At 42.5% G+C, this 12,421-nt stretch overlaps 1 long non-coding RNA gene across 5 annotated transcripts in view; it reads right to left on the bottom strand.

Annotated features, from left to right (window-relative positions):
• The window catches only part of LOC103492699 (uncharacterized), a 37,842-nt gene that overhangs the window by 16,158 nt on the left and 9,263 nt on the right, over nt 1-12,421 (bottom strand). For 2 of the 5 annotated variants that reach the window (XR_007821988.1, XR_007821993.1), the window contains one exon: nt 116-298. This is a non-coding gene — a long non-coding RNA (uncharacterized LOC103492699). Of the gene's footprint in view, nt 1-115; nt 299-972; nt 11,712-12,421 lie in introns of all 5 variants that reach the window. The other 3 variants (XR_007821989.1, XR_007821990.1, XR_007821994.1) reach the window with 2 other exon arrangements.

The following is a 12,421-nucleotide window of genomic DNA, read 5'->3' as shown; positions in this document are numbered from 1 at the left end:
AGGAGTAACATAATAAGCATATTTACGGAGTTCATTTGAGCTTGACAATGGCTTTGTGACGATTCAGAAAATGGCAGAAAAAGAAAAGAATCTAGAATGAGGGGGGGAGAAAAACCTTCAAGTCATTCTCTTCAAAGCTTGTAATGTTTTCTCGCCAGAAATTGACATCTTTGTGCATAGGAGACCAATTAAGATGCTCGAGAAGGACTTCTTGCTTATACTTGTCGAAAGAACTCAGTTTCTTGATGTTACCTTTCAGCTCCTCTTCTAGTTGATTCAAGGCCTCCAAAAGGTCCTACTTCATGATGGTGGACACATTTGTAAGTACGCAAAAAAGGGGGGAAGGTCTAAAAGATTTACTTGGTAAAAAAATGTGTATATGGTAATTTACGATAAATTCAAATAAAATGAAAATTAGTCCGCCTTGTTGGTGCTTAATTCCATATTTGAGAATGAACATAAAATCCAATTTTAGTTGAAAAGAAGTAAGATTTAACCCATTTGTTCTTCCTAAGAGATTGTAAGTTCGTAATGAAGAATATACAGTAACTAAATGCAGAATAGGCAGTCACGCCAGGAAAGAAACTTTTTTATGCTAATTTTGCAAATTTCCTATTTTACAAGTTTCACCAATAAAAAGTCATTATAATTTAAGAAAAGTGGTGAAAGAGTGTTACAGAAATGTGGAACAAAGAATGAAACTAACTCTAGAACTCCCTCGATTACAACTTCTTTATTGCTCTCTTTGTATAACTCTCTTGTACTTTGAGTTCTTATTAATAAAGAAGTTTTGTCTCCTTTCAAAAAAAGAAAAATATAGTGATCTCTCTACGGATCCTAAATGACAAACCTACGTTGGAGCGATAAAGCAAACATAGATAGGTGGTCATCATGTATAGAGCGACAACCTCATAATTCAGACCTACTTACGAATCAAACATAATTCAATAACCATAATTCAGACCTACTTACAAAGCAAACATAGATCAGTGGCCATCATGCATGGAGCGACAACCTCATAATTCAGACCTTCTTACAAAGGCAAGACAAACATTTAACTTCTGCCCGACCAAAACTCAACATTAAAATTTATTCAAAGGATATCAATTACAGAATTATTCACAGAAAACAGGAATAAAATAGAGGAACTGATGCACTAATTATTTTTCCATAATGGCAATAGTGACTACTTATTCTACATGCTAATCAGCTTTCCTATAACTCCTTTTTATTATTGTAAAACGACATGCCTTCATTTATCAATATTAAGAAGACGCTAAGAAACCAGGCCAAGAAGTTGCCCAAGCCAAACCGAAACAAAAAGGTGCTCAAACCTACTACTTGAACATAAATTCAAATATGTCTTGACATTCTCATGGGTAGGAGGATTTTTTCTACAACATGGTTATCAATCGAAAGCATCCAAGAACACATACAAGAACCGTAAACACATATGAAACCTTTACCGCTGGAATTACATCAAACTACTCAAGATACAATTGTACCACATGGTCGACAAAAAGTATGACAGTACCCCTAAAGAAAAATGAGGGGAGAAGAAAGAATCACCCAGTGTCTAAGAATTTCAGCTCATTTAGTGTTAGCCCTATGAAACTGAAACAAGACACTTTACTTAACTCGTCCAGCCTAGTTCCCTGCAGGCGTGGATGGCAGACTCGATAAACTCAAATCCAATCATCTACTCAATATAGTCTCACACTATTGGAGTTTACACTACGTACAAGGGCATCTTTTATCAACTCAGTGTTAAGCGACTCAAGCCCAAGGCACCACACGACCAAATCAAAATATGTGACGCTTTGCTCAAGTAACCAGATGTGTAAATGTGTGCTTCTACATCCACATGATTTAGTCATGCTCACTATGCCTATTTGATTACATTAAGCTTGAGTACTAGCGGTGGTAGAATTTGAATTAAATATGTGTAGTTGTATCCTATATTTCTAACACTATATATCTCTCTAAAGACAATTTTTGAATCAAATCCTTTGCAAGCATAATCCAAATCTTCCCAAAAAAAAAAAAGTTCGCAAATTAGATGGAGAAATAAAATGAAAGGTTAGCAGTGGCTTGTTTGATAGACTTTAGCATTTATATGTCAAATTCCAACATTATAAAACATAAGCGATAAAATGAAAAAACAAGCAAAAAGTACTATAGGAATAAAAAGAGAACTAGATGGATGAGGGAGCAAGGAAAAAAATCGAACAGCAACGGTTGGGACGTTCCAAAGTTGGACAGTGGTGGTTGGAGAATTGACTCAATAAGGCAACGGTTGGAGGATGTTATTTCTCAATATATGCGCCGGCGGTGTTGGCTGGAACCTCTTAATGTTAGGTCTACCCATAATGGAAGACTAGAGGTGTTGATGTTGCTAACATTCTCAATAATCTTCCTAAAGACCTTAGAAAGGACCCAACAAGACATCTTTGCTTACGATACACTATTGGAGTTGGAATTACTGCGACTGCTGGCACCAAACTTGCCCTCCAATTGATCTCGTTAAGGGCTTTAGATTGTACTCATTCCAATTACTAGACTCGAAGAGCCCGGCATTGTTATTTATTGTCACTACCTCTCCGTGTTAGGATTGGTAATTTGCGTGCCTGCAGCCTTCCTTGGATGTGGTAGCCGATTCTCAAGCTCCCTCTTTGAAATCGAACCCTAATTCTCCATCATCTGTCACCACCATAGTAGGCCACTATCCTACCATCAAATGTTGATAGGGCAGAAATTTGAATGATGCATCGTGCGAACCGTTGAGTTATCATGAATCATCATAGCAACAGGCAAAGCCCGCGTCGACCTTTTATTTAATAAATGAATCCCTTCCAGAAGTTGGGGTTTGTTACACGTATTAGCTCTAGAATTACTACGATTATTCGAGTAGCAGATACCATTAAACAAACTATAACTGATTTATGAGTCATTGGCATTTTCACAGTCTGAATTAGTTCATACTTACACATGCATGGCTTAATCTTTGAGACAAGCATATGACTACTGGCAGGATCAACCGGGTAGAATTCCAACACGATGTTGCAGCCCACATGCATGCTAGCAGCGTATGGCGTTGGAGCAACGCAAGGAGCCAGCATCATTCATTCGAGCAATGAGCAAAGGCAACACATTTTAAGGGACTTTCCGAGCATATCATGCCACTAAATGCATTGCATCCGAGAGAGCGTGCATCGATGATGTAGGTCACAATGACAACTAAAGATGTCTAGGTGAAACGAGACGCGGGCTATAGGGTTCATCGTCCACCCGAAGACGGATGCCGACAGAAAGGGGCCAAACAAGATGCAACGCTTCCATCATGTGAGGTACCGATGCAAGAACCGATCAATTGCTAAAGCTTAAACTCAAACTTTGTTTATGGCACGTCAATGAGGAGGAGTCGAGGTGACAGTTCGATGCTGAGCAACAAGCCTGCCAACAAAAACTATCGAATCACCACTCACGCGCCGTATGCAACGCTTGGCTGTCTGCATTAAAGCAAGCAAGCAGTGCCACAGAGTCATCACACGAGCCCGAGCATAAAAAGTCGTGCACACTGAACCTGAGCATTGTGTAACCCACGTGAACATTGCAACCGAAACACTTTCATTGTTATTGGGCGAGCCCTTCCCCAAACGGGGATCGATCGCAGCACGTTCAATCTTTGACAGAGGTAAGCACACCGGGAACATGTTGCAATGATGTGCAAGCATTATCCAAGCAAGCTGATCCCCCACCAGAACCGCACATCCCACTCTATATCCCCACTCAACGTAGGGGCATGAGGGGAACCGACCAAATCGTTCCACCAAGCAAGAAGCAATCAACAAGACATTTCGTATCACCAAGGACAAGCACGCCTAGACTATGCTCACAACGTAGTTCAAGAATTATCCAAGCACGCCCGTCCAAGTACATCAACTCGACATCCCACTCACTCCCCGCCCGATGTACGGGCCCTACATTCCATCAACTCCAACCAAACCCTTCCACCAACCAAGAAGCAATTCCAAGACATCTTTTATCACCACGGACAAGCACGCTGAGAATACGTTCACAACGAGATGCAAGCATTATCCAAGCAAGCCCATCCAAGTTCATCAAATCGACATCCCGCTCTCACTCCCCACCCGATGTAGGGGTCCGATACTCCATCCATTCCAACCAAACCCTTCCACCAAACAAGAAGCAATTGCAAGACATCTTGTATCTCCATGGACAAGGACGCCGAGAATACAGCCATAACGAGGTGCAAGCATTATCCAAGCAAGCCTATCCGAGTACATCAACTCGACATCATGCTCTCACTCTCCTCCTGACGAAGGGGACCAGAATTCCATCAATTCCAACCAAACCCTACCACCAAGCAAGAATCAATCGCAAGACATCTTGTATCGCCACGGACAAGTACGCCGAGAACACGCTCACCACGAGGTGGAAGCATTATCCAAGCAAGCCCATCTGAGTTCATCAACTCGACATCCCGCTCTCACTCTCTGCCTGACAAAGGGGCCTGGCATCCCGTCAATTCTGACAAAACCCTTCCACCAAGTAGGAAGCAATGGTAAGATATCTTATATCGCCACGGACAAGCAAGCCGAGAATATGCCCACAACGAGGTCCAAGCATTATCCAAGCAAGCCCTTCCGAGTACATCAACTCAACATCCCACTCTCACTTCCCGCCTGACACAGGGTCCCGGCATTCCATCAATTCAGACCAAACCCTTTCACCAAGCAAAAAGCAATTGCAAGACATTTTGTATCGCCACGAACAAGCACACCCGACTACTCCCACAACGAGGTGCAAGCAATATCCAAGCAAGCCCATCCGAGTACATTAACTTGACATCCCACTCTCACTCCCCACCAGATGTAGGGGTACAGTATTCCGTCAATTCTGACCAAACCTTGAACAAAGCAAGAAGCAATCGTAAGACGTCTTATATTACAACAGACAAGAACGTCAAGAATATGCCTACAACGAAGTGCGCAACCATTATCCAAAAAAACCCATCCGTTTACATTAACTCGAAATCCTACTCTCACTCCCACCCCAACATACGGACCTGACAACTCGTCAATTCCGACAAACCCTTCCACCAAGATGGTCGCAATAGTAAGATATCTTGTATCGACACGAACAAGCACACCGAGAATACGCCCACAACGAGGTGCAAGCATTATCCAAGCAAGCCCTTCCAAGTGCATCAACTCGAAATCTCACTCTCACTCCCCGCCCAATGTAGGGGCCCAGCATTCCGTCAATTCAAACCAAACCGTTCCACCAACTAAAAAGCAATCGTAGGACGGCAAGAATGTCGAGAATACGGCCACAATTAGGTACAAGCATTATCAAAGCAAGGCCATCCTAGTTCATCAACTCGACATCTCGACCTCACTCCCCGCCCGACGTAGGGGCCCGGCATTCCATCAATTAAAACCAAACCCTTCCACCAAGCAAGAAGCAATCACAAGACTAGTATTGTACGAACAAGCACTTTCAAATTACTCTCACAACGAGGTGCAAGCATTATCCAAGCAATCTCATCCGAGTACATCAACTCAACATCCCACTCACTCCCCGCCCGATGTAGGGGCCCTACATTCCATCAACTCCAACCAAACCCTTCCACCAACCAAGAAGCAATTGCAAGACATCTTCTATCGCCACGGACAAGCACGCTGAGAATACGCCCACAACGAGATGCAAGCATTATCCAAGCAAGCCCATCCGAGTTTATCAAATCGACATCCCGCTCTCACTCCCCACCCGATGTAGGGGTCCGGTATTCCATCCATTCCAACCAAACCCTTCCACCAAGCAAGAAGCAATCACAAGACTAGTATTGTACGAACAAGCACTTTCAAATTACTCTCACAACGAGGTGCAAGCATTATCCAAACAATCTCATCCGAGTACATCAACTCGACATCCCACTCTCACTCCCCGCCCGACATAGGGGCCCGGTATCTCGTCAATTTCGACCAAACCCTTCCACCAAGCAAGAAGCAATCGTAACACATCTTATATCGCCACGGACAAGCACATCGAGAATACTACCACAACGAGGTGCAAGCATTATCCAAGCAAACCCATCCGAGTACATCAACTCGACATCCTGCTCACAACCCGCCTAATGTAGGGGCCCAGCATTCTGTTAATTTGGGTCAAACCATTCCTCCAAGCAAGAAGCAATCGCAAGATCTCTGGTATCGCCACAAACAAGGATGCGAGAATACGCCCACAACGAGGTAAGCAAGCATTATCCAAGCAAGGCCATCCGAGTACATCAACTTGACATCCCACGCTCACTCCATTTCCGACAAAGGGGCCCGACATTCAATCAATTCCAACCTAACCCTTCCACCAAGCAAAAAGCAATCACAAGACATCATGTATCGCCATGGATAAGTACACCTAGACTATGCCCACAACGAGGTGCAAGCATTATCCAAGCAAGCCAATCCGAGTACATCAACTCGACATCCCGCTCACTCCCTTCCTGTCGTAAGGGTCCAGCATTCTGTCGATTCGAATCAAACCCTTCCACCAAACAAGAAGCAATAAAAAGATCTCTTTTATCGCCACAAACAAGCAGGTCGAGAATACGCCCACATCGAGGAGTAAGCATTATTCGAGCAAGCCCATCCGAGTCCATCAACTCAACATCCCGCTCTTACTCTCCGTCCAACGTAGGGTCATGGCATTCCATCAATTCAAACCAAACCCTTCCACCAAGCAAGAAGCAATCGCAAGACATCTTGAATCGCCACGAACAACCACACCCAAACTACGCCCACAACTTGGTGCAAGCATTATCCAAGCAAGCCCATCCGTGTTCATCAACACGATATCCCACTCTCACTCCCTGCCTGAAGGAGGGGCCCAGCATTCCGTCAAATGCTTCCACCAAGAAAAAAGCAATCGCAAGATCTCTTGTATCGCCACGGACAAGCACACACAGACTACGCCCACAACAAGAGGCAAGCATTATCCAAGCAAACCCATCCGAGTTCATCAACTCAACATCCCGCTCTCATTCCCTGCCCAACATATGGGCCCGGCATTCCGTCAATTCTTACTAAACACTTCCACCAAGGAAAAAGCAATCGCAAGACATCTTTTATTGCAACGAACAAGCACGCCGAGAATACACCCATAACGAGGTGCAAGAATTTTCCAAGCAAGCCCATATGAGTTCATCAACTCGATATCTCGCTCTCACTCCCCGCCCGACGTAGAGGCCTGGCATCCCGTCAATTTCAATGAAACCCTTCCACCAAGCAGGAAGCAATCGTAAGATATCTTGTATTGCCACGGACAAGCAAGCAAAGAATATGCCCACGACGAGGTGCAAGCATTATCCAAGCAAGCCCATATGAGTTCATCAACTCGATGTCTCGCTCTCACTCCCTGCCCGGCGTAGAGGCCTGGCATCCCGTCAATTTCGATGAAACCCTTCCACCAAGCAGGAAGCAATCGTAAGATATCTTGTATCGCCACGGACAAGCAAGCAAAGAATATGCCCATAACGAGGTGCAAGCATTATCCAAGCAAGCCCTTCCGAGTACATCAACTCAACATCCCACTCTCTCCCTACCTAACGTAAGGTCCCATCATTCCATCAATTTTGACCAAACCCTTTCACCAAGCAAGAAGCAATCGCAAGACATTTTGTATCGCCACGGACAAGCACACCCGACTACTCCCACAACGAGGTGCAAGCAATATCCAGGCAAGCCCATCAGAGTACATCAACTCGACATCTTACTCTCACTCCCCACCCGACAAAGGGGCACAGCATTCCATCAATTTTGACTAAACCTTCAACCAAGCAAGAAGCAATAGTAAGACATCTTATATCGTGAGGAACAAGGTCAAGAATACACACACAATAAGGTGCGCAACCATTATCCAAACAAGCCCACCTGAATACATTAAATCGACATCCCGCTCTCACTCCCCGCCCGACATAGGGGCCCGACAGCCCGTCAATTTCGGCCAAACCCTTCCACCAAGTAGAAAGCAATCGTAAGACATCTTGTATCGCAAGGGACAAGCACACCGAGAATACGCCCACAATGAAGTGCAAGCATTATCCAAGCAAGCTCTTCCGAGTACGTTAACTTAACATCCCACTCTCATTCCCCGCCCAACGTAAGGTCCCGACATTCCATCAATTCCAACCAAACCCTTCCACCAAGCAAGAAGCAATCGCAAGACATTTTGTATCACCACAGACAAGCACACCCAGACTACGCCCACAACGAGGTGCAAGCTTATCCTAGCAAGCCCATCTGAGTTCATCAACTCAACATCCCGCTCTCACTCCCCACCCAACGTACGGGCACAACATTTCACCAATTCCAACCAAACCCTTCGACCAAGCAAGAAGCAATCGTAAGACATCTTGTATCACCACGGACAACCACGCCAAGAATCATAAGACATCTTGGTGACGATGCATCTATCTAAGGACGCCAAGTTATGGTAGAGATCCAAGTATGTTGACATTCAAGAAAGACGTTGCACAATAGACAATTAGGATGCTTTGAAGAAAGAACTCCACTTGCAATTCTTCCCTGAGAATGTTGAAATCTTCGCTCAGCAAAAATTGTGTAAACTGAAACACACCGACAGTATAGTTGAGTATATAAGATAGTTTGCAGGACTGATGTTTGACATACGCGATATGTTAGAGAAAGACAAAGTTTTCAATTTCGTCAAAAGGCTGAAACCATGGGCAAAGACAAAATTATATGAACAAAGGGTTCAAGACCTCTCATCAGCGTACGCTGCGGTCGAACGGTTGTTTGACGTGTATAATGACTCTCGGGATGTGAGACGTCATCTAAGCTCTTCGTCTAGGAGAAATAAGAACAACCGCCTGAGTTCTCCCAGAACTGCTGGGGGAGACAAACGTCCTAATGGAGATCGCAAGCCCTACCAACCGAATACAGAAAACACCTAGTGAGGACCAAATAACCAAAATGTGTCTAATCGTCCTCTTCGTTGTTTCACATGTAAGGGACTACACTTGACTAGAGTATGTTCGAACAAAACTGGCTTCAATTTCTTCCAAGCCTTTTTAGCCTCAGATTCAGACAATAAACTGGAACAAACCAAGAGGGAATGGACTAGACAGAGGAAGGTGATAACCCTCGAATGGGGGCCTTAAAATTCTTGTTGTCTCTTCAAAAGAAGGTATTGGAGATAAGTACACCAATGGAAATGGGCTTAATGTATGTTGACACCTGGATCAACCAGAAACTGACCAAGAGTACTATGGTTGATTCTGGTGCATTCCACAATTTTATAATAAAGGCAGAAGCTTGAAGATTAAATCTTCATTGACAAAAAGATATAGGGAGAATTAAAGCCGTGAATTCTTTGGCCCTATCTATCGTCAAACTAGTGAAACGAATGGTGATAAGGTTGGGGAGATGGAACGGCCTCGTAGATTTTGTGGTGGTAAAAATGGATGACTTTGATGTGGTACTAGGAATGGAGTTTCTACTCGAACATCAGGTGATCCCAATGCCTTTAGCCAAATGTTTTAGATCTGCTCCCACTGTTTTACAGACCAACATTCGTCAGCCTAACGGATTGAAAATGATTTCGATCATGCAATTAAAGAAGGGTCTCGCTCAAGACAAACCATCGTTTATGGTCATCCCACTTGATTTGTTGAAGAACTCGGAGGAGACAGTCCCTAAAGGACATTCTGTGTGTCCTAGAGAAGTATCGTGACGTGATGCCCTACAGTTTGCCCAAGTCTTTGCTACGTCGAAAGATGATTGATCATGAGATCGAGTTATTGTCAGAGGCAAAATCGCCTATGAAGAATGCTTATTGTATAGCGCCTTCAAAGTTAGCTGAACTTTGAAAACAATTAGATGAGTTATTGAATGCATGGTTTATTAAGCCTGCAAAAGCTCCGTATAGGGCCCAATTCTTTTCCAGAAGAAGGATGGAAATTTACGATTGTGTATCGACTATCATGCCTTGAACAAACTCAGGTTTGCAACAAATATCCACTTTCCATAATCACTAACTTGTTTAACCGCTTACATGGAGCAAAGTATTATTCAATGTTAGACCTGCGATCGAGATATTACCAAGTAAAAATTTCATAGGGAGATGAGCCTAAGACAACCTATGTCACCAGATATGTAGTGTTTGAGTTCCTCGTAATGCCATTTGGTCTTACCAATGCCTCTGCAACCTTTTGAAAATTGATGAAATAGGTCTTCCATGAATATCTTGACAACTATATAGTGGTCTACCTGAATGATAGAATGGTCTATAACTCAACCATGGAGGAACACAGGGACCATCTTTAAAAGGATTTTCAGAAATTGAAGGAGAACCAACTGGGTCAAGAGAGAAAAATGTTCCTTTACGCAAGAGCGGATAAACTTCTTGGGCCATGTGATAGAGTGTGGTCGAATTGGATGGAAGAAGGAAAGATTGTTGCGATACATGATTGGGCAATACCAAAATCAGTCTCGAAATTATGCCCCTTCCTCGGGTGAGCAAATTATTATAAGCGATATTATGGATGGATTCTCCAAACGAGCAAGTTCGCTGACTAAGTTACTGAAAAAGGATGTTCGATGGGGCTGGACACTCGAGCGTCAAGTCGCCTTTGATGGCCTGAAGCAAGCCATGATGAAGGGGCCAGTTCTGGGAATTGCTGATGTGACCAAACCTTTCGAGGTCGAGAAAAATGCGTCTGATTATGCGTTGGGTGGTGTTCTCCTACATAATCGACACCCGATCGCATATGAAAGTTGAAGTTGAATCCAGCTGAGAAGAGATATACCGTGTCTAAAAAAGAAATGCCCGCAGTAGTACATTGCTTGAGGGCTTAGAGACAATACCTACCAGGTTCGTCATTTATGGTGAAGACGGTAAACAGTGCGACCTGCCACTTCTTTACTCAGCCAAAGTTGACTTTAAAGCAAGCAAGATGGCAGGAATTTCTGGTCGAGTTTGATTTTAAGTTAGAAAATAAGAAAGGGTCAAGCAGTCGGGCTGCTGATGCCCTGAGTCAGGAAAAATGAACATGCGGCCATGTGCATGTTAGCTTACCTCCAAACGAGTAAGATTGACAGGGTCAGTTAAAGATATCTTGAGAGAGTTCTTGCAGAAAGATCCTGCCACTCAGAATGCCATGAAGTTAGCTAAAACGGGTAAAACAAGACAGTTTTGGGTCGAGGAGGACTTATTGGTAACAAAGGGTAATCGGTTGTACGTCCCTAAAGCAAGGGACATGAAGGTAACAAAGGGTAGGATTTGTTAATTCACTTCCCAATTCACAATTAGAGGTTCCTTACCATGATCATGTTTTCTTAATTTGTTCGACATAATTTGGTTCCAACTTCCCACTCTAATTAATCAAAGAAGAAAAGGTAAAAAAATTAATTAGAGAAAAAAGTTGGAAAGGAAGTTGACATGAAAACTATAACAACAAAGATTAAAATAACTAAAGCAGAGATGACGATAAGACATCAGTAATTAATTGAAGAGGAGAAAAATATTTACTAACCTGATGATGTTGAATTCAAGAGGACAAAAATAATGAAAACCCTCCTAATAGAAGCATAAGCGAAGACTTACCCCCTTCTATGGCTTTTTATATCCAACTATTACCGTTGCGGTCAATTGTCGATCAACACTCATCTCTATTTCCAATTTCAAATTAAGTAGAAAAATAGTTAGTTTATTTTATTTATGTTATATACATATATTTGGAATAAAATATATATAATATATATACATCCGGGAATCTGTACAAGATCAGAATTGTCTTGCACTTGAAACTCGAAATCCTAGTCCAAGCGAGAAGGTTCGCTACTCATGAAAGGCATCGCTCAATGGTTTCAATCTATTCCTTTCCACTGGATTTACGAATAAGGAATGAAAGAGCCCTAAACCGACGGCAATTGAAAAAAAAAGCAAGAGCAAAGAAAAAGGTAATCCACAAAGGACAAGGAGGATTATTTAGCATTTTGACTTCCCCAATCGGGCATGGTTATGGAACCCTTAACCAATAGAATGAAAATATTCAGAAAAATCTGTAATTAAAGAAATTTTCAAAACTATGAATGAAATTAAACTGCAACAAGTAGAATGAAAATGCAAAAAAATAAACGAATACACAAAAGAAATGAAAATAAAAAATTAAAAAAAAAAACTCACACAATAAAAGAAAAGAAACTCAATATGAAAAGTTCCTCGTCTAGTTTAAAAAAAAAACAATCCATAATAAAAACTACAAGCCAATAATAAAAAACAATTCATAATACTATACAATCTAAATTTAAAATATCTCATTAAAAAAACATCCCTACAACAAAGCACAAAAAGAAAATAAATTCAAAATTTCAGAACA

The sequence above is a fragment of the Cucumis melo genome, chromosome 1 (assembly GCF_025177605.1).
Source record: "Cucumis melo cultivar AY chromosome 1, USDA_Cmelo_AY_1.0, whole genome shotgun sequence".
Lineage (NCBI taxonomy): Eukaryota > Viridiplantae > Streptophyta > Magnoliopsida > Cucurbitales > Cucurbitaceae > Cucumis > Cucumis melo.
This window is presented reverse-complemented; position numbering and strand designations above follow the sequence as displayed.